The sequence below is a fragment of the Saccopteryx bilineata genome, chromosome 4, assembly GCF_036850765.1.
Source record: "Saccopteryx bilineata isolate mSacBil1 chromosome 4, mSacBil1_pri_phased_curated, whole genome shotgun sequence".
Classification (NCBI taxonomy): domain Eukaryota; kingdom Metazoa; phylum Chordata; class Mammalia; order Chiroptera; family Emballonuridae; genus Saccopteryx; species Saccopteryx bilineata.
Window position 1 is genome coordinate 20920825 of NC_089493.1, and position 22086 is coordinate 20942910.

General features: G+C 44.2%; 1 protein-coding gene across 7 annotated transcripts in view; it reads left to right on the plus strand.

Moving 5' to 3' along the window:
* STON2 (stonin 2) overlaps positions 1-22086 on the plus strand; it is a 157008-nt gene that overhangs the window by 115619 nt on the left and 19303 nt on the right. The gene's annotated exons all lie outside the window — the stretch shown is intronic.

The window sequence follows — 22086 nt, forward strand, 5'->3', positions numbered from 1 at the left end:
CAGTACCTGGCAGTGTGGTGTAGTGGAAGAGCTGGGTTTAAATCTTGTGACTTGTTTTGCATATCCTCAACACATGGTACACTGCTTGTCGGCAAAGAGTATATGCTCAGTAACTAACTACTGAATGAATAATGAAGGAAGGAAGGAAGGAAGGAAGGAAGGAAGGAAGGAAGGAAGGAAGGAAGGAAGGAAGGAAGATAATCTTAGATATTATTTTTCCTCTACAAATCTTTTTCATTATTAAAATCGAGGCATAATACTATCTACTTGATAGGGTTGGTATGAGATTAAATGAATGAAATTAAACCAGAGTGAGCAATGGTGTGATTAAAGATTCAGAGAGTAGTTTTCAAATTTATCATGTTGCTGCATGTCTAACTAGTTCACTTATGTTTATATATATAGTAGTGTTCTATTATATGAATATGACACAGTATGCTTATTTATTCTCCTATTGATAGATATCTGAGGTGTTTCCAGTCCTTTTATGAATGAAGCTGCTATGAACAGTCTTTTTTTATATAAATAATTTTTTTTTTCTGAACTTGGAAATGGGGAGGCACTCAGACAGACTCCCGCATGCACCCGACAGGGATCCACCCAGCATGCCCACCAGGGGGCGATGCTCTGCCCATCTGGGGCACCACTCTGTTGCAACCAGAGCCATTCCAGTGCCTGAGGCAGAGGCCATAGAGCCATCCTCAGCGCCCAGGCCAACTTTGCTCCAATGGAGCCTTAGCTGCAGGAGGGGAAGAGAGAAAAAGAGAGGAAGGAGAGGGGGAGGGGTGGAGAAGCAGATAGGCACCTCTCCTGTGTGCCCTGGTCGGAAATCGAACCTGGGACTCCTGCATGCCAGGCTGATGCTCTACCACTGAGCCAACCGGCCAGGGCCTTATATAAATAATTCTTAACATTTTTTTATTGATTGATTGATTTGAGAGAGAGAGAGACAAAGGAACATTGATCTGCTCCTCCTATATGTGCCCTGACCAGGGATCAAACTGGCAATCTCTGCTCATTGGGACAATGCTTTAACCAATTGAGCTGTCCAGACAGGGTACTATGAACATTCTTGAATAAGTCTATTTGTGGACATATTTTTTATTTCTCTTGTGCGCAAACATATGAGTAGAATTGATGGATCAGAAGGCAAGTTAGTGTTTAAATTTATTAGAGGCTGCCAAAACATTTTTCAAAGTGATTATATGATACCAACAATATATAGAGTTTCAACGGTCCTGTACCCTGTGACACTTGATATTTTCTTATGCTTTTTAACTTTAGCCTTAATATCTCATTGTAGTATGTCATTGTAGCTCAGATTACTCTTCCCTGATATCTAATGATGTTGAGCACCTTTTCGTGTGCTACATGGCCATTCACATAACTACTTTTATGAATGGCATGTTTTTTTATGGGGTTCTTTTTTTATTATTGATTTGTGTGGATTCTTTATATATTCTGGAACAAGTCTTTTATCAGTAGTGTGTGTTTCAACTTTTTAAATGACGTCTTGATAAGTAAATTAATGAAGTGCAATTTCTTTTTTTTTTTTTTTTACAGGGACAGAGAGAGAGTCAGAGAGAGGATAGACAGGGACAGACAAGAACAGAGAGAGATGAGAAGCATCAATCATCAGTTTTTCGTTGCAACACCTTAGTTGTTCATTGATTGCTTTCTCATATGTGCCTTGACCGCGGGCCTTCAGTAGACCAAGTAACCCCTTGCTCGAGCCAGCGACCTTGGGTCCAAGCTGGTGAGCTTTTGCTCAAACCAGATGAGCCCGCGCTCAAGCTGGTGACCTCGGAGTCTCGAACCTGGGTCTTCCACATCCCAGTTCGACGCTGTATCCACTGCGTCACCACCTGGTCAGGCGAAGTGCAATTTCTTATAGTTTTTTTCTTTCGTGGCTGTGCTTTTTGTGTGCTAAGAAATCATTGCCCACCCAAGGTCATGAAGATTTTTTTTGTTTTTTTTCTAGAAGTTTTATAGTATTGGCTTTCATATGGTCCCTCTCAAGTTAATTTTTACATATATATATATATATATACATACATACATAGTGTGTATATATATATACATACATACATACATACATACATAGTGTGTGTGTGTGTATATATATATATATATATGAGAGAGAGAGGGAGAAAGAGGTGTTATGGTCTGTTTTTTGTTGTTGTTTGTTTGTTTGTTTTTTAATGGCCGTCCAGTGACTCCAGCACATTTTATTGAGAAGAACGTTCCTCTCCCATTGAATTCCATGGCATCTTTATCAAAACTGAAATGACTGTTTGTGTATGAGTCTACTTCTAGACTCTCCATTCTGTTAACCTATTTGTCTTTTCTATTATACTGTCTTCATTACTGAATCTACCTAGTAAATCTTGAAATGTAGTAATGAAAGCCCTACAACATTTTCCTTCTTCAAGATTGGCTTGGCTATGGACAGACAGGCTCTGATAGAAATGGACAACCTACCAATTTCTATAAAAAGAAACATCTAAGAATTATAATTGGAATCACATTGACTCTACAAATCAGTTTCATATAATTTTTCATCTTATTAACACTTTGAGTTTTCAAGTCCATGAACATGAACTCTCTCCAGTATTTATGCCTTCTTTAATTTCTCTCAGCAACGTTTTGTAGTTTTTATAAAAGTCTTAAATGTTTTTATTAAACATATCTATTTGATATTGTTACACTATTGTACATCACAAGTTAATTTTTTTCATTTATTTATTACTAGTATGTAGGTTTTTAAATAATGACCTGCATCCTGACACCTTGCACATTCACTCATTAGTACTCTGTATTGCAATTTTTGGATTTGCTGAGTACATAATCATGTTACATGTGAATAAAGAAAATTTACACCCCCCCCTTTGCCTTTTATATTCTATCCTTACCTTGATACAGTGCCTGAGAGCTCCAGTATAATAGAATATTGACTAGTGTGGTAAGATTGAAGTGTCCAGTATTCCATCATTGTGATGTTGGCTGAGTTTTTTTTATACAGACCCTTTATCAGATTGAAAAAGTTCTCTTTCATTCCCAGTAATATCAAACCTGAGTTCGGCTGCCCGCTGTTAGAAAGCCAGTTATGAAGAGACAGGGGCTGGTGGAAGAAAGTAGTTTAGTTCAAGAGCCAGCAACTTGAGAGGGTGGCATTCACTTCCCAAAGACTGTCCTGTCTCAGTGCAGGCACAGGTTTTTTATAAGGAGGGAGAGGGAGGACACAACGAAGAGGTCCAAGGGAGGAGGTGGGAAGCTCTCTACGTGCAGACCAGCATAGCTCTTCTGATAAGGACCTCAAAACTGGTCAGGTGATGTCTCGTGTTCATCCCATGTGTGCTGTTCTGGTTTTATGTCATCCTGGTTTTATGGTTGAAGGTCAGTAATTCTCCCAGAGCTGGAATGCCTGAAGGTCGGCATCTTTATCGTTTAAAGTTAGTTCCTAGAATTCTTATACAAACATGCTGTTTACCTACAAGTTACATATTAGTCAGAGGCAGTGTTTATAGAAACAATGTCAAAAGAATGGTGGGGCAAGTTACACCAGTATGCTGAGAGTTCTTATCACTAATGGGTGTTAAATATTATCAGATAGCTTTCTTCATTTATTGGGATGGTCTCACGGTTTATTCTTATACAACTCATTATTCTATGTATGTTTGAATGTCTTCCATAATTATCCTGGGAGGTGCAGAGGAGTTGCCTGAGAGGGGAAATCCAGGCACGTGTTTAAAGCAACCTCCAGACCTCAGTAGCACGCGCAGTTCAGACTCACGTGCGACCTATCTGATTCCTACAGTTAACTTATGATTGGTCTCAGCTGCTCTCTCGGTTTCTCCTTCATCAACCTTCATGACAGCACACATGTCTCCTGTTTGAATGGTAAAGGTGGAACTTGGTAACTTTTATTTTATTTTTCACTTGTCTATATTTTCTACATCTTTTTCAGTGAATGGATTACTTGGTTAAAAAAGGTCTTTAAACGTCTATATTACTAATTACATTATAGATTAGTAGACTTTAGGCCCATTCCTATCAGATCTCCGCCCCCCAATCTTACCTATTAACTTGAGAGTGAGAAATGTCAATCTACTGCTCTACCCACCCATGCATTCATTGGTTGATTTTTTTTGTTGTTATTGTTGTTAATTCTTGTATGTGTTCAGATTGGAGATCAAATCTGCAACCTTAGCGTATCAGGACAACACTCTGTCCAACTGAGCTCCTAGTGGGGGCTGGATCTTTTGCAATTATATCCAACTCACCTGTGATTCAATTTGGGTATTTCCTAAATCTCTTAAAGTAACACACTCATAAACCATGTAATGGTGTTTAACACTATTAAACAACTCTTCTTTGTTGCTCCTCCTATCATTTCATTTCAGAAGATGCTCCTTTTCCCCTTTTTCTCAACTTTGGGTTCCTAGATAAAGTTCCCAGCATAGTTCAGTTCCAAAGGTTTCAGTATAGCTTCTCTTCTCTAGGAACTCACTGTCCAGAGTGAGAAAGTAAACACAAAGAGATCGTTCCTTTGTGTGCTGAGCTGGAGGTATGGATCAGGGACCTCAGTCCTACTTGGGGGTTTAATGATGTCCAACAGATTGAGTCTAAGTCCAGGGAGACTTTGCTCACAGGAAATTCTTTCTAAACTTGGCTTTTCATTTCTGGCATTTTTGTCCATCTGAAATAGTCGAGCCTTCTTCAGACTAGGCTGAGAATGGTAGCTCTAGGATGTACAATAGAGACCAGGACAGGCTGTTATTTCCAGCTGCTGTGCTTTGCTTTCCTGGAACAGGAAGTCATTATCTGGAGAGCCAACAAATCCTTGAGAGTTCATTAACACTCCAGGAAAGGGGAGTGTCCCTTGCCTGCCAGCAGTTAGGTAGGCTTTATCACTGGAGCCCCGGAGCCCCCAGGAAGCCATTCAAAGTCACTGTCTTGTCAAAATAATCACTCTTTCCCCCTTTCTGTTCACAGGTTCCTGATACAGGGAGTGTTGTCTGCTTTTTTCTCAATACTTTATGTCTACCAGTGAATATCAGTTATTTTCATTGCCTTATGTTGACTATTACAATTAAAACTTTAATGATAAGCACACAAAAAAAAAACCCTTCAAAATGAATAAGTAAGTGCCCTCTTTCTGTTTATCAATAATAATTAAAAAATAATTTAAATTAAACAGCATGCCGTATTTTGCAAATGGCATTTATGTGTCTCTTTTGGCTTTCGCAGCCCTATGTGGTGGATTTACCAGGTTCTACTATACTCTTTTTTCAAAAGTGAAGAGACTGAGGCTTAGAAATTGAGTAACTTGCTCAAGATTAGATAGTCCTAAAGACATCGAGCGGCAGTCTCGATGTGGCGTAGACCAGACTGGTCCAGTTGAGGGTTGTGAACTGTGACCTCCTGAGTTCACATTCAATTTCCACCACTTACTAGGCTGTGACTTTGGTTAAGTCACCTAGCCTGCATGCCTCAGTGTCCCCAGCGATGAAATAGGGATAATAGTAGGATTTACCTCAGGTAGGTGTCTCCAGGATCAGCTGAGATGGTTTCAGTGTAGTTCTAAGTAGAGCGCCCAGCCTAAGCTACATGATGGGGAACATCAGCCTTGCCTCAGCTGCTGTCTTGGAGGTAGAGGGTGGTGGGTCATTATCCCTGCCTCCATCTACATCCTCTGCCCTAAAACCTGGAGTCTACTCCCGAAGGCACCAGAGTACTCAAGACACACTTCAAAAGTCACCAAGGGCTCTGTGGGCTTAGAGAATCCAAACCCAGATAATATACTTTCAAGAAATACTAACACCGGCCCTGGCCGGTTGGCTCAGCGGTAGAGCGTCGGCCTGGCATGCAGGAGTCCCGGATTTGATTCCCAGCCAGGGCACACAGGAGAGGCGCCCATCTGCTTCTCTACCCCTCCCCCTCTCCTTCCTCTCTGTCTCTCTCTTCCTCTCCCGCAACGAGGCTCCATTGGAGCAAAGATGGCCTGGGCACTGGGGATGGCTCTGTGGCCTCTGCCTCAGGCGCTAGAATGGCTCTGGACGCAACAAAGCAATGCCCCGGAGGGGCAGAGCATCGCCCCCTGGTGGGCATGCTGGGTGGATCCCCGTCGGGCGCATGCGGGAGTCTGTCTGACTGCCTCCCTGTTTCCAGCTTCAGAAAAATGAAAAAAAAAAAAAAAGAAAGAAAGACTAACACCATAAAGGTACCTTTTCCCGGCTGAACTTTGCCCTGATTCTGAAGAACGGGTGTGGTTATCTCCTCTTCTACACCCTTTACCCCTCTTCATCTTAACCAGAAATCTGAAGGCTTTATATAGAGTAGTTAACATTCTCCTTCCCCAAATACTTTTGGGACTATTTATTCTTCATTGGCTAAGAACCTTTATCAAATTCATGCTGACTAGTGTATTTACCAGTCTGCTCTTAAAGATTGGATAGGAATTCCTAGGCTATGCAGTGCATGCTCTTGGAAAGTCTTTGAGGAAGCAAACCTCTCTGTTGAGCATGCAGCCTGCCTGTAATGTAATTGAGGTTCTTGCTTGGAGGAGGGCAGATGATTCCCCGTTTACATCCTCTGCTTGGCTTCTCTCATATATTCAAAGAGGAAGAGGCAGCGAATAACCACACCTTCCCATGTGCTCTGTGGCTGTCTGCAGAGGAGACTCCGCCTGACCCCTAGGATATGCCCTCAATGCGGACACAAAGGTTACTATTCTTAAAGACTGGAGGACAGCACCTTTGTCAACATTTCACAACGTGTTACGGCCAGGCAAGAAACTTCAAATTTGAAAATAAAAGTTCTGATCCCATTTCCTTATTTCTGTCTAATGAAATCCCTGACTTTAAATGTCAACAGGAATTAAATTAATTTAATTAAACAAATCATCAGCATTGACCATCCTTTATCCAATATTGTTAAGCCTAATCCGGAGGGACTCGAAACATTGAAGACACGAACAAAATCCGTCGATTCCACACCAAAGCTTTATTGTCTAGCTTGGCCAAGCTGCGGCAACTCCGACAGAAATCTGAGGGAGAGCGCGCTGGCCCTTTGTTCTACTTAGTTTTTATAGTTTTGCAAGCGGGAAGTATAGAAGCAAAAATTGCAATTAGGTGCCCTTTACCACTATTGGTTATAGTCATATGTCCTTTAACATGATAGGATCATGTTCAATTTGCAAGCCATATATCATTTTGGAGAAAACAAAATTTACAAGTCAACACAATGATAGAAAGATGTCTCTTTACATATTAAGAGACATTCCTATATTTTCTAATGTTTATCCGCCATCTCTTTGTCCAGAGTCACACAAATTAACTATATGCATTCATATGGGAGAGGTAGTTTCCTGGGGACAAATGCCCGCAAATGGCTCATTACTATAAGAAAAGGATTATTTTGGCTTTTCTCTCCCTGCACCTGGCTAGCCATTCACCCCTTTCCCCACAGGTGTGGTGGAATGTCAGGGGATCCATGTTTTCCTTCCCTTTGCATTTACAATACAATGCCAAGAGCCATCCTGGCTTTATGTCAATCATACAGTACAGAGATTATTCACAAAATTTCTCTGCACACCTTAACCCAAATTAATAAAATGTTCTTTAAGCCTCTTAAAATATTAATATTGATTCTGTAGCTTTTGGTACTTTACAACATGTTGGGCAGATAAAATGTATTATGCTCACTTTGTTAAAGATAACACGAGGAGGCAGTCGCCCAGGTGATATTAATGTGTGTTGGGGTGGGCTAAAGGCAGGCAGAATCCTTGTAGCCTGGGGCTTGGTTTTGGGATTAAGCCTTTCCTACCCTTTTTGATGTGGGGTGGTACAATCCAATCATGCCTCAGAAAGTGACTTTGTATTAGAGACTTCCCTATTTTGTATATTGGATTAAGAGTTTGGATTTCTACACTATAAAATGGGGACGGAGCGGGAGCTTGCGCTCTTGGTTCCTGAGATTATCATTAGAGGAGAGAGCAGAGAAAGGCCACGTGGAGGAGGCCAGGAGAAGCAGTCAAGATGGCGGAGTGCTGAGTGAGATGCCAGTTTGTACAGAGTTTGTATCTGGGAGAAGGAAGGAGATGGGGAACTGAGGAGAATAAGGCTGGTGAGCTAGAAACCTTTGATTCTAGGAAACTCGGATAAGTCAGTAGCTTTGTGAGCACTGAATGTGAATGGGTTTTGGAGCCCAGTGTGTGTGTTTTTTTGCTTGCCCGCCGAGTGCAAGCTAGGATTAAAGACTATGGCCCATCAGCTTTTGGCTTCGTTGTTTCTTTACCGACTGTCCAAATCCAATGCGAACCTGCATGGGCCGGGCCGCTGTGATAGTAGCCCTCGCCCTGACTACTGGCTTTACACAACACCTGCGGGTGAGGTGGCGCAGTGGCTCCTCAGGGCTCCTCAGTATCACACATTTTTATTACTTTGCACATATCCTACCTCTCTCTACTGACGTGATCAGATGCTGCTTATATATACTGACATTAATATACTTTCATGCTCTGTCCTCCAAAATCTATTCGCATACATGACGCTGAAACAGCTCAGTCAGATACTGCCAGCATCTGCTGGTACTTACTGTCTTCCACACTGCATGTTCTGAATGTTGTCCCATGACAATTCTCACTTAAGAATATTAAAAGAAAGAGAGAGAGAGAGAAAGAAAGAAAGAAAAAGAAAGAAAGAAAGAAAGAAAGAAAGAAAGAAAGAAAGAAAGAAAGAGAAAGAAAGACGGCTTTAAAACTGTACATGCAGAATAACCCCTACTTTGTAGATAAATGTGTTTGGGAAAGTGTAGTACGTGCAGAATGAGACATTTGAAGGAAACACACTGTGATGGTGACATCAGTCATCTCAGGTGGCAGCAAGAGTCGGGTGTTTTTAGCTATCTGCATGTGTTTCTGCACCTTCCAAATTTTTTAAAATACAACTTTCTCCTTAAAGTTATCAAAAAGTTCAATCTTCTTTATTTTATAGAAACAAGGTGTTATTTATTTTAGAACTTGGTGACTGGAACATTTATAAAACCGGTGTGCTTTAAAAAGGAGTCACATGTGAGTGCATAGATTTGGTGGGCCCTAAATCCTGAGTTGCCCCCAGCAATGAACACTCACCCAGGGTCCGAGGGACAGCCGAGGAACAAGTCAGTGAAGTGGCATCTGTCTGTCCAGGATGTATAAGGCCACGAGAGTGCATGCCCTCCACTTTCCCCTCTTCTCTGGTTCCTTGTTACTTGATATCATTTCCTTTCTCAGAAACATGGTCTCTGGGAGTCTTTTAAAAAGGCTGTGTTCTCTTTGATCTCAACACACAAGTTTTTGATTTAATATATCTGTAAATAAAGTCTTTATTCCAAGACGACTTTCTGCATTTTTATGGTCTTCTCCGTCTAAAATGCAGTCCCTGCCCACCTGGGACTCACTCAAACAGCGTGCGGAGTTACAGGACTCATTTGAGACCTAAACGACCTCGATATCTGAAGAGTAATTGTGGGCCTCACCAAACAGCCTTTGAACACTTCTGAATGTTTAGGGGCATGTTCACATGTGTTATTTCACAGTTGCTTTCAAACTACCCCAGGTTGTAGTGAGGAAACAGCGTAGGAGGAGCAGAGAGACTTGCCCAAAGCCACAGCAAGTATACGGCAGAGCCAGGACTAGAAATAAAACCTTCTGTTCTATGGCTTTATTTATTATTATTATTTTTTCTGAAGCTGGAAACGGGGAGAGACAGTCAGACAGACTCCCGCATGCGCCCGACCAGGATCCACCCGGCACACCCACCAGGGGGCGATGCTCTGCCCCTCCGGGGCATCGCTCCTTGCGACCAGAGCCACTCTAGCGCCTGGGGCAGAGGCCAAGGAGCCATCCCCAGCGCCCGGGCCATCTTTGCTCCAATGGAGCCTTGGCTGCGGGAGGGGAAGAGAGAGACAGAGAGGAAGGAGAGGGGGAGGGGTGGAGAAGCAGATGGGCGCTTCTCCTGTGTGCCCTGGCCGGGAATCAAACCCGGGACTTCCGCACGCCAGGCCAACGCTCTACCACTGAGCCAACCGGCCAGGGCCTGTTCTATGGCTTTATTAAAGCTCCCTCACGCCAATGGCTTCTTCCCAGAGCTCCCCACGGGTGCCCGGACTCTAAAGAATGATCATCATCATAATAATACCTAATACTGCCAACATGTTTGCTATGTAAACTTTGTACACATTAACTCACCACAGCTTAAGAGGTAAATCCTGTTATTATATCCACTTTACAGTTGAGGGAAGTGTGGCCTAGTGCTTTTCAGTAACTTGCCCAAGGTCACAGAGCTTGTGTGTGAAATAGCCAGTTCTGTGAACCAGCCTGAAGCCGTGTGCTCCAGGCCACTTGACAGTGCGGCAGGGCCTACATCTGTTTCCACCTGTTTATGCCTAGGGAGACCCAGGCCAAAGATGGCAATTCTTTGGAAAAGAGTCTTAAAAGTTCTTCTCTCAAAACTTGCAAAATTTGAATATGCGTCTTACATTATTTAATAAGAGTACTGTTCTATTTCCTTGTGAAAACAGCAAGAGAGAATAGAGAAGAGTGATAAAACAAGTATTTCTGCTCAGTAGCCAGACCAGTTTGGAAGGTTCTAGGAACTTATATTTGCCCCTGGTTTCTATGAAGATCTTCTTTTGATCTATCTCCTGCCTGGCTGCTAAGGAGCTTGCATTGCAAGCAACAGAAGCCAACTTTACTAACTTTGAGCAAAAGGAATGGCTTCTAAGGATATTGGTAGATCACAGAATCAGATGAAAAGCTGAAAACTCAGGCTTTCGAAAGCTGGCATATCAGCTGTTCCTGTGTTACGAATTACCCTGAAAATTATGGCACCCCCCCCCCAAAGAAAGAAACAACCATTTATTTAGCTCAAGATTCTGCAAACCAGCAGTCTGGGTAAGCAGTTCTCAGGATGTGCTGGTCTTCTTAGGGGCTCGCTCATGGGTCTGCAGTCTGGAGCCTGGTTATTTAGAATGCCTTGCTTCTGCACGGAGGTCACTCATGCCCTGCAGGCTCCCCTGCATGATGGTTGCAGGGTTCCAAGCACAGCAATAGAGGGCAAGCCCCAGCACGCAAGCGCTTTTCCAGTTTCTGCTCGTGATGTGTTTGATCGTAAATGGAGCAAATCGCATGCTCTCGTGCGATCAGTGGGGGGGGGGGGGCTGCCCAAGAGCATAGACAGAGAAAGGAAGACTCTGGCCATTTTGCTCTCTCCCACGGATGTCAGAAAACCTGGCAGCCTTAAGACCCAAGTTAGCAAGGACTTGTGCTGGCTCTTCAGGGTGCCTCCATCTGAATAACTCACCTCTTTCCATTTTCCTGCGCTTGGGTCAGTCCTTTCAAGAATTCCAACAGGTATCTGACTTGGGTCTTATACATCGTGGGTGAGGCACCTTGATTGACAACCCAGGAGGACTTGAATGAGTGGGGGAAAGTTCACATGGTCAGTTGTTACTCGAAGCAGCAAAGGAGGGAAGTTGTCAGGTGACCCGGTATTCCTTCCCTGTAGATTGTTCCCAACACCGACTTTGTCCTTCTCTGAAACATGTGCGTTGACTTTTCCTCTAAGATCTTATTGAAAGCAAAAGTAACGGTCTCAACCTGTTACTTGAGCAGCAGGAGACTTTAAACATTTAAGTCAAGACACTTGCTATAAAGCTAGTGATGACCCTGGCAGGGGACAAGACCTCACAGACATCCCCTCTTCCTGTCATTGCTGTGTATTCATTGAGCACTGAGAGTACAGTCAAGAAAGGGACATGAGCAGACTGCTGTTCTGATAGTGAGGTCACATGATCCTCGGCCCTGGCAGCAACTCCAACAGCTATTTGTGTAGCTTAGTTTCCTAATTTCCATAGAATTGGAAGACTAATTAGAAGGCAAGGAGGGGTCTGGTACAGTCAAGTTTAGCTTGATTACAGGCAACAAGGACAGCCGAGGTCAGTTATTAAAATGACCACCAGGAAGATGTGGCAGTTAAGATTGAATTATTACCCAAATAATAGGAGAGCCTAAGGGAATAATAAATCCATCTTATTTGCCAAAATCCCTTTCCCTTTGGACTGACAACCAAGGCCATGTTTCTGGTTGCAGTAGCCCATCTTCCAGAGGACAGGGAAGAGGTGGTATCTCTGTGCCCGTGTGAACCCGTGTGAGTAATGGGAAACATGCCTGCGCACTAAGCTGCTTTTCTCCACGTGGTTAGTTGTGTTTCTCCAAAGGTCTGATTATTATGAGTTTCTACATCTACTTATAAATATACTGTATTTTACATTTATAAATTATTTTATACAAATATACTAGGTATTTTAGTAAATGCTTTAGAACATATAAACAAAAATTAGAAATATTTAAAGGCTGGGTGAAAAATTGAACAAAAATAGGAGTTCTGGTACTTTCTCTCTGTACGCCTCCGTGGGTGCACGGCCCCACTCCGGGGACTACTTGTCTGGAGCACTGAAACCTCTGAGACCTGCCCAGCAACCACAGAGGCAGTTCTTAGTCCCAGAGGGGTGACAGAGTGTCGGGTGGTCTGGCTTAACCAAAGCGCACTCACGACCTGACACTTCGCTCGCGCGACTGTAGACGTTCTAGTGCTGGTCATTCCCAAGCCTCGGGGATTCATCTCTGCACTAATTATGGAAAGATCTGGACTCATGGAAATCATAACCGAGGAGTAACTTCATCTCTCTTTCTCCATCTCCCTTTCCCTTCCTTCCATTCCTCTGCCTCCATCTGATTGGTCACAGTATAACTTCAAAGACGGTCTCTCGCCCCACTTCTTCCCTGCTCTCCTCCTTTTTGTTTCCGTAAGAATTCTAAAATAATACTATTTACATATATCATTTATTGTGATAGCTATTAAACAGCGGGCCAGTTAAATTAAGTGTCTATTAACAATCTTATTTATCTTCTCAACCACCTGTGAAGTGGGTACTGTTATTATTTTTTTTAAGAGCTGAGAAATACTAAAGTTTAGAGACAGTTAAGTAACGGGCCCAAGTTCTCATCGTTTTCTAATGGCTGGGCCAGGTCCGTCTGACTCCAGAGCCCAAGCTTTACCCTCGACTGCCTGCAGGGGCACAAAACAGGTGGTGGAGACCAGTGTGGGGCCGAGAACTCCATTCAGCATCAGTTCAAACCACGGATAAGCAGCTAGCCTTTCCCGCATGGGCCCTGTGTCCACCCAGGAGACATTAGTGTCTACGGGCTGGGCACTGTGGAGGCTCTAGCAAGTCAGGGAAAGTACTGAGTATGTGAATCACCTGGAAATAGCCTTTTTCTCTTTTTGCCTGTAGATTACCAAATTTATGAGATTTCTGAAAAATTCGAGAGATTCAAGAGTACAAATAGAGCTCTCCCTGTAGAATAAATTGATTGTCATGCTAGAAACTAAACTAGTTTAGTTTTCCTGTTTTTCTAAGAGATTATCTTGACTTGATATGTTTAGAGTTTATAAATTGCATTGACCATTCGTCTGGAAGAATGTCTCCTTTGATCTTGGTAACTAAAAGGGAGCTAGACAAGTACTGAATTGAAATCAAATTACCAACTCCAAATTCAATTAGAAAGAAGTGGCTTACGTGCAGGGGCTGTTTGGTTATTTTGTTTTGTCACTGCTGGAAAGTCCACAGAAAGAGTGAGCTTTGGGTAGTATAGGTGAAAGGGAATCATTTGGAGAGGTCCCTTTAGCTGGCAGGAATTGCCCTTAACCTTTCTATGGATGCTCTTAAGCCCAACTGATTGTATACCCTGCCCCCAACAGACCTTTTGCATTTCTCCTGGCAGCTATATTATAGCCCATCAGAGTTAACAGCTGGAAGATACACAGGATTGATACAGACTCAGCTAAAATGCCCACTCTTCTCATCCCCAAAACGTGTACACAAGTGTAAGTTCAAGAGCCCCCAGTTCTGTTTCTTTGCCTTTACTATGAGCCTCCTGACCAAATTTGCAGAATCAGCTTTAAAGAAGTAGCAGTTTCTATCACTAAGGTTCAAAATGATCAGACTTTGAATCTGGTCTACAGGAGAATGGCTCTACTATATAACTGTTTCAGGCTGGTGAATGGAAAGAAGGCATTGCTTTGCGTACTTCAAGTACATATGCCCATCAGGGTAAGACACTTTCAAGCAGAGGAGACTGCTAAGACTCCCTAGCTTCTCTCCCAGAATAAGTGGGCACAGGTCGTGCCCGTGGTGCAGGGGGACCATGACCCATGCAGGCACAGGTCATGCCCGTGGTGCAGGGGGACCATGACCCATGCGGGCACAAGTCGTGCCCGTGGTGCAGGGGGACCATGACCCATGCGGGCACAGGTCGTGCCCGTGGTGCGGGGGGACCATGACCCATGTGGGCACAGATTATGCCCGCGGTGCAGGGGGACCATGACCCATGTGGGCACAGATTATGCCCGCGGTGCAGGGGGACCATGACCCATGCGGGCACAGGTCGTGCCCGTGGTGCAGGGGGACCATGACCCATGCAGGCACAGGTCGTGCCCGTGGTGCAGGGGGACCATGACCCATGCGGGCACAGGTCGTTCCCGTGGTGCAGGGGGACCATGACCCATGCAGGCACAGGTCGTGCCCGTGGTGCAGGGGGACCATGACCCATGCGGGCACAGGTCGTTCCCGTGGTGCAGGGGGACCATGACCCATGCAGGCACAGGTCGTGCCCGTGGTGCAGGGGGACCATGACCCATGCGGGCACAGGTCGTTCCCGTGGTGCAGGGGGACCGTGGCCCATGCGGACACAGGTCATGCCCGTGGTGCAGGGGGACCGTGGCCCATGCAGACACAGGTCATGCCCGTGGTGCAGGTGGACCATGACCCATGCGGGCACAGGTCGTTCCCATGGTGCAGGGGGACCATGACCCATGCAGGCACAGGTCGTGCCCGTGGTGCAGGGGGACCATGACCCATGCAGGCACAGGTCGTTCCCGTGGTGCAGGGGGACCATGACCCATGCGGGCACAGGTAGTGCCCGTGGTGCAGGGGGACCATGACCCATGAGGGCACAGATTATGCCCGTGGTGCAGGGGGACCATGACCCATGCGGGCACAGGTCGTTCCCGTGGTGCAGGGGGACCATGACCCATGCGGGCACAGGTCGTGCCCGTGGTGCAGGGGGACCGTGGCCCATGCAGACACAGGTCATGCCCGTGGTGCAGGTGGAGCATGACCCATGCAACGGAAATCAGACTTACTGCTATATATTGATATAAAGAGGATGATGTGGAGTGCTGAAGGAAAAGCCAGTTTGTGCAGAGTTTGTGTAGAGAGAAGGAAGGAGATGGGGAACAGAGGTGAATAAGTCTGGTGAGCTAGAAACCTTTGATTCTAGAAAACTCGGATAAAGTCAGTAGCTTTGTGAGCACTGAATGTGAGTGAGTTTTGGAGCCCAGTGTGTGTTTTTACTTGCCCGCTGGGTGCAAGCTAGGATTAAAGATGATGGTCCACCAAAAAAAAAAAAAAAAAAGAGGATGATGAGTTCCAGCTGTGCAGGGGCTTATACTGATTGGAGGGACATTATTGAAGGGAGCAAGGAGAGAGATGACAGAGTCATTGATGAGACCCAAACCTCTAGGCTCATTTTCTTTGGTCTCTTTGACTTCCTCTCTGAGGCATCATTGTTTTCTGTTACCGACTTAACCAGGAGGATAACCAAGCTGTTATCTTTGAGTGCTTCCTAATCCCTAGTAAATCTGGTTCTTTTCTCTGTCTTTTAAGTAATGCGGTTAAGAGACGGTCAGGGTAGTGAGGTGACTTTATCTTCCTTGTAAGTTCCAGGATTTGAGGATCATCTTACATAGCCTGAAACCTGATTTTACCTGCTTACCCAAGAGTGATGAGGCTCTTAGCCATTGAGAGCCCTGACCACATGTGACTGTCCTGGTCACAGTGAGGGGCACTGGAGGCACGCCACTGTTACTGAGAACTGGCCCAGGGTTCCTCCAGCCAGTCCTTTCCCTGGTTCTCAGCCCTGGCACTACCTGGGCATAAAAACTATGCGCGAATCAGAGTCAGGGTGGTGAGCCCTTTTCCCCCTCTGCCCCTACTGTACGTTCTCCTCACAGTAACTTCTGGACGCTACTCTTCTTCAAAACTCCTAAACCGGAAGAGCCCCTTCCACTTTTGTCACACTACAGAAGCATTTGATGGTCCCTCCAGCAGAGCTTCACAGCCCATCCCATAGGGCCTAGGCTCTAGAAACTCCTCCCTCTTTACTTTGGTGGGCTCGGAAATAGTTGAGGATGGGAGGGAGATGCAGGGGCTTTTCACTATGGCAGTAACAAATCCGTAAATCACAGCTTCTCAGCAGGCCTCCTTACTAGTTAAGCCTCTGATATACCCTGTTATATAAAATGTTAATATATTAATTTATTACATGGAATGCTGTTTTTTCAATTTGCTATAGATAGTGCAGTCTGGTCTCCCCCCACCTATGACCTCTGCTGGGGAATTGGGGTTGGTCCGTTAGACAACAGAAAGATGCTGTAGTGGGAGCTCTCTCTGTCCAGGTGGGAGTTGGAGCCTACAGCCTTCGTCTAAGACAACATGAAATGCTGATATCAGAAAGGCAGTTGAGCAGAAGTATAGTTGTTAAGAGGAAGAAGCCAAAAGCAGGGATCCGAAGGTTGCATATTGGGGCAAGCATGGGGAAGTGGGCAATGGTGAAACAGAGGCAGACATTTAGAACCAGAGAGAACAGATTGACCAGTAACACAGAGATACTGGGGATGTGCCTGGGCCATTCATCCAACTTAAAAGTCTGGTATCTGATGCTTGCCTTTATGAGAAAAAAGAGAGAGTGAAAGAGATGAAACACGTTGGGTCAGCCCTCGATTAGCAGGGAGGGAGTTGGCAGGGCAAGCTGGACCAGTCCTTTAAAGAATGTGCTTAGTCATGTTTCGGAGGTCCTCCTAGCACATACAGACCAGAACATGGTGTCAAGTGTTCTTGATAGGAATTGTGTTGAGTGCTGTTAAGTAGTAGTTTGATGAATTGGCTTCTTCACTTCACACGGGGGTGTCTCTGCCGTGCAGCTTTACCGGCATCAAAGCATCCTTTCTCCAGGACAGTGCTGGGAAAGGGTATATAGACTCTGACCCTCTGGGTCTTCTTTTTATCAGTGTGTTTGTGATGACTAAGTCCCACTCTATTTTATCCAAATTGGAAGCTGCCTTGATAAGATTAAGTGACTAACTCTTTTCTCTCACCCATATGTATTCACATCTCAGGGGATGACATCACCTGACCTTATGCCCCAAAGCTTCCTTGTATAGGTGGATGTTAGTCCTTGTTTAGTTAAGTTCTTTTCCTACTGAACAATGCTCCTCAAAAGTTGTATCAAGATAACTCTTGCCAATCTCAATGATAATGGGAAAAATTAACCAGATTTTACCTTAATGAACAAACACTAAGAAAATACCATAGTTAATGAACGTTAAAAATAGGACTTGATTTTCAATCTCACTTTGGGCAGTTTACTTAAACTCACTGTGCCTTAGTCTTACCAGCAAAATGAAGGGGTCAAGTTCTATTTTCAAAATCTCTTGAAGGCCCCAAATTCTGTGACCTGTGTTCCTCTTTTCACTTTACGGATTACTCCACAAATATTTAAGTGCCTGCTGTGCACCTGAGGCCGGTTACACGGCTTTTAGTGTAGACTCTTGTATGAAGAACAGTGACTTGTAACTCATATTGAGAAAAACTGCAATAATCTAAGAATATTTCTTCTTGCCATTGCCAGTAAATTCCAATGAACAGCTCTCAAAAAGTTTTTTTTGCACTTGCCATTGTATGAACAAATGATGTTAACCTATTAGGGGAAGAAAGTGGCACAGTGTCTGCTGTATTTAAAATATCATAGACATGGTTATTTTCACTTCCCCATAGTTTTTACTTTTTCTTCAGTTTGGTGGCTTTGATTACCATTGTGGCCATTTAATTTCATCTCTTGGGAACTGAAAACAGATTGTGGTCCGACATTAAAAGCATCCGCCATTTCTCTTTGGTTAGCCTCAGTAAAGGCACTAAGTCGGAAGCCCTTAGGTGCTGCACATCCTCTCTGCGGTGTGAAAGGAGAACCCACTCCTTACCCACTTTCGTTTGGCAGCAGTCCACTCGCACTGAGCAATTTGGAGGTGGCAGGTGGAAGAGACAGTAATTACAATAATGCTGGATTTTTTATAATTCGGGTTTTATTTTCATGAGTCAGTAAAGTGGAATTGTGGATGATTGCCGGGGTCCAGCCCCGGGGGGAAACCAGGGGTACCACAGGAAGAGACGGCGTCGGCATGAATCGAGTGAGAGAGCCGAATTCTTTTCTTTCTCTTTATTCTCTAGTTAGCATTTACTGCCAGGCATCTCTGCCAAAATGCTGGTCTAGCTTTCTTTTTATGTACACACACTAAGTTACAATCACATGGTATTCAGAATACATTGATTAATCATTGTTTTTGTTTCACTATGGTTACATTTTCTAGGTAACAATTCATTTCTATAAACTATAAATCAGGTGGTAAGTCATTCAAAGTACATTTATACAATAACTTGAACAGCAATAACAATATTGATACAAACTTCCAAAAGGTCAGTACTAATTAATAACTCTACCTTGTCTAGGATACTATTGTCTAGTCAAATTTTATTTATTTACTATATTCATACACTAGTTAAGTTCTAACTATTTTTCTCAGAGTGTTCCACCACCTGCAGGTCAGGTATGCAAGAAGAATGGAAAGTTTCTTTACCACATGAAAAGGCTAGGGAGGAAAAGTGATGAATTAAGTGAAGGCTGAAAGGTGCTCTGTGTATAGTTACTGTTTCCTACCTATTCATAAGTCACAATCTATTCTTTCTAACATGATTAATAAGAAGAAATTCTCCTACAAACTTAACCCTTTACGAGGGATATCATAGCCAGCCTCTTATGTCTATGAGCCCAGTTCAAGGGGCTTACAGGCTTTTCTGTGGAACTCACACCCTCTGTCTCATTTCCAAAGAAATTACTATGAATCTACAGGGAAAGTACGGTACTATTATCCCTGTGCCATAAATGATAGCACACACCCAGAAAAGGGGGGATATAAGGCCAGATTAATTCAAAAAGGTCAAAGGGGGAAGTATCGTTGTGCCTTTCCTTTGCGGTGACTTTGTCAACCCGCAGCCGTTGGTCTTCTCTGCTGTGACTTTGTCAATCAGCAGTTTTTGATCTTCTTCTGCTGTGACCTTGTCAGCCAGCAGTTGTGGGTCTTCTTCTGCTGTGACCTTGTCAGCCAGCAGTTGTGGGTCTTCTCCTGCTGTGACCTTGTCAGCCAGCAGTTGTAGATTGGCTCCCGACAGATGATAGTTAATTTTGTTTTGAAGATAATTAGTTTTTGCTGATCTCTTACCAGAGAAAGTTGCTCCCCTCCTCCTCCCCCCTTGTTTACAGTATCAGCCACACCAGTTGTAAGTGTCTCAGGAAAGCTCCAACTGCTGCTTTAGCTACACGGACTACAGCTAAGTTATTTGTGTTCTTTCTCTAAAGTCAGTGGGCATAGGACCTGGCCGGTTGGCTCAGCGGTAGAGCGTCGGCCTAGTGTGTGGGGGACCCGGGTTCGATTCCCGGCCAGGGCACATAGGAGAAGTGCCCATTTGCTTCTCCACCCCCCTCCCCTCCTTCCTCTCTGTCTCTCTCTTCCCCTCCCGCAGCCAAGGCTCCATTGGAGCAAAGATGGCCCGGGCGCTGGGGATGGCTCCTTGGCCTCTGCCCCAGGCGCTAGAGTGGCTCTGGTCGCAGCAGAGCGACGCCCCAGAGGGGCAGAGCATCGCCCCCTGGTGGGCAGAGCATCGCCCCTGGTGGGCGTGCCGGGTGGATCCTGGTCGGGCGCATGCAGGAGTCTGTCTGACTGTCTCTCCCCGTTTCCAGCTTCAGAAAAATAAAAAAAAATAAAAAATAGTCAGTGGGCATAATAAAGGTGTGTTTCATCTTTTAATTATTTATTTTGTTAGCAATACATTTTTTTTAAGGAAGAATACAAATGTAAAGTTTTTAAAATCACATCTTTGCCTGACCGGTCATGGTGCAGTGGACAGACTGCCAACCTGAGATGCTGAAGTCCCAGGTTCAAAACCCCAAAGTTGCTGGCTTGAGCATGGCTCAAATGCTGAAGCACAGGCTCAACCAGCTGGAGCACAGGGTCGCCGGCTTGAGCATGGGATCACAGACATGATCCCATGGTTACTGGCTTGAGCCCAAAGCTCTCTGGCTGGAAGCCCAAGGTCACTGGCTTGAGCAAGGGGTCACTGGCTCAGTTGGAGCTGCCCCCCATCAAGGCACATATGAGAAGCAATCAATGAACAGCTAAAGTACCGCAACTACGGATTGATGCTTCTCTTCTCTTCTGGAAGGAAGGAAGGAAGGAAGGAAGGAAGGAAGGAAGGAAGGAAGGAAGGAAGGAAGGAAGGAAGGAAGGATCAACCAGTAACACCATGAATGAGTGGAATAACAAGTTAATATTTCTCTTTCCTCTCTCTCCCATCCTCTCTCTCTCTAGAAATCAATAAAAGTTTTAAAAAGATATTTTTTTCTCTCTAAGTATAGATTTTGTATAAAAACAAATTCTCTTTTTCAGAGATTCGATGTATGACCCACTACTGTCCCAAAGGATGGGTTTTTGAAACAGTTGTAATCATGGGAGATGACACTTCCAGAGAAGAGGAAATTTCGTACCAGACTTTTGATACTTTTTATTGATTGTTCAAGAGAATATAGAAGCCTGACCAGGTGGTGGTGCAGTGGATAAAGCGTTGGGCTGAGACACAGAGGACCCAGGTTCGAAACCCCGAGGTTTCTGGCTTGACCATGGGCTCATCCAGTTTGAGCAAGGCTCACCAGCTTGAACCCAAGGTCGCTGGCTTGAGCAAGGGGTTACTCGGTCTGCTGTAGCCCCTGGTCAAGGCACATATGAGGAAGCAATCAATGAATAACTAAGGTGCCACAACAAAGAATTGATGCTTCTCATCTCTCTCTCCTCCTGTCTGTCTATCCCTATCTGTCCCTCTCTCTGTCTCTGTCTCTGTCACACACACACACACACACACACACACACACACAGAAAGAAAAGAAAAGAAAAAAAGAGAATACAGAATCCCTGGAAATTAATTTAAAAATTTCCCTCTAGCTATAAAGACACTTCATTTAAATTGTATTATGAGTCTAATGCTTCAGAACCACCTAAGACTTGGTGTAATTTTTAAATAACTTAGTTTAAGAAGAAATTTATTTTAAAAGAAATTATCTTCAGTAGAGACAAAGACCTTTACTTTCTCATCTCTTTTTTATTTTTAACTTGGGAGAGGAAGATGAGAAATGCTATTTTGGGAACAAGATTCCCTAGAGAAGGGAATCCTTCAGCAGCTTTGGCAGGAAGCCAGCCTCCAGAGAAAAAGGACTTCAGCTTGTTGTAAAGTAGGGAGTGGTGATGAGCTCCAAGGCGGGAAGGATGTCCCTGATACAGGGTGGGTCAGCCCCAGACTGGGTGGGTGGAAATGCTGCAGTACAGAAACTCCGAGTTGATTCATTAGAAATGGATGCATTCTGAGATCTACTCCTTCCCCAGTTCTCTAGGGAGGATCACTTACAGCTCCAAGGAGGTGATTCTGTTTTACTCAGGGCCCCATTGTTCCCTGTAGCCTTCATTACAGTAATAGTAGTAGTGATAAATAAAGTATAAATTCTAAAACCTGAGATGTTTCCTGACCCCTTTCCCTTTATTTTCCAGATAAGTCACATAGGCATCCACGAAAGTGGATGAATGATTACTTTGAAGGATAGTGTCATCTTTCGTTTTAAAATGCTTTGAAATCCTTTTGCGGTGCTGTACATATAGAAAATACTTTTTGCTCTTTATATTTCTGGGGTGAGTATGGATATGTACGTATGCATGCTCTTATACTTAGCCTACATTTTCAAACTGACGTTTTTAGTCGAGGGGATTGCTATTTGTTTGAATAAATATACTTGGAAAGATGGATGACAGCCAGCCATCCCACCCA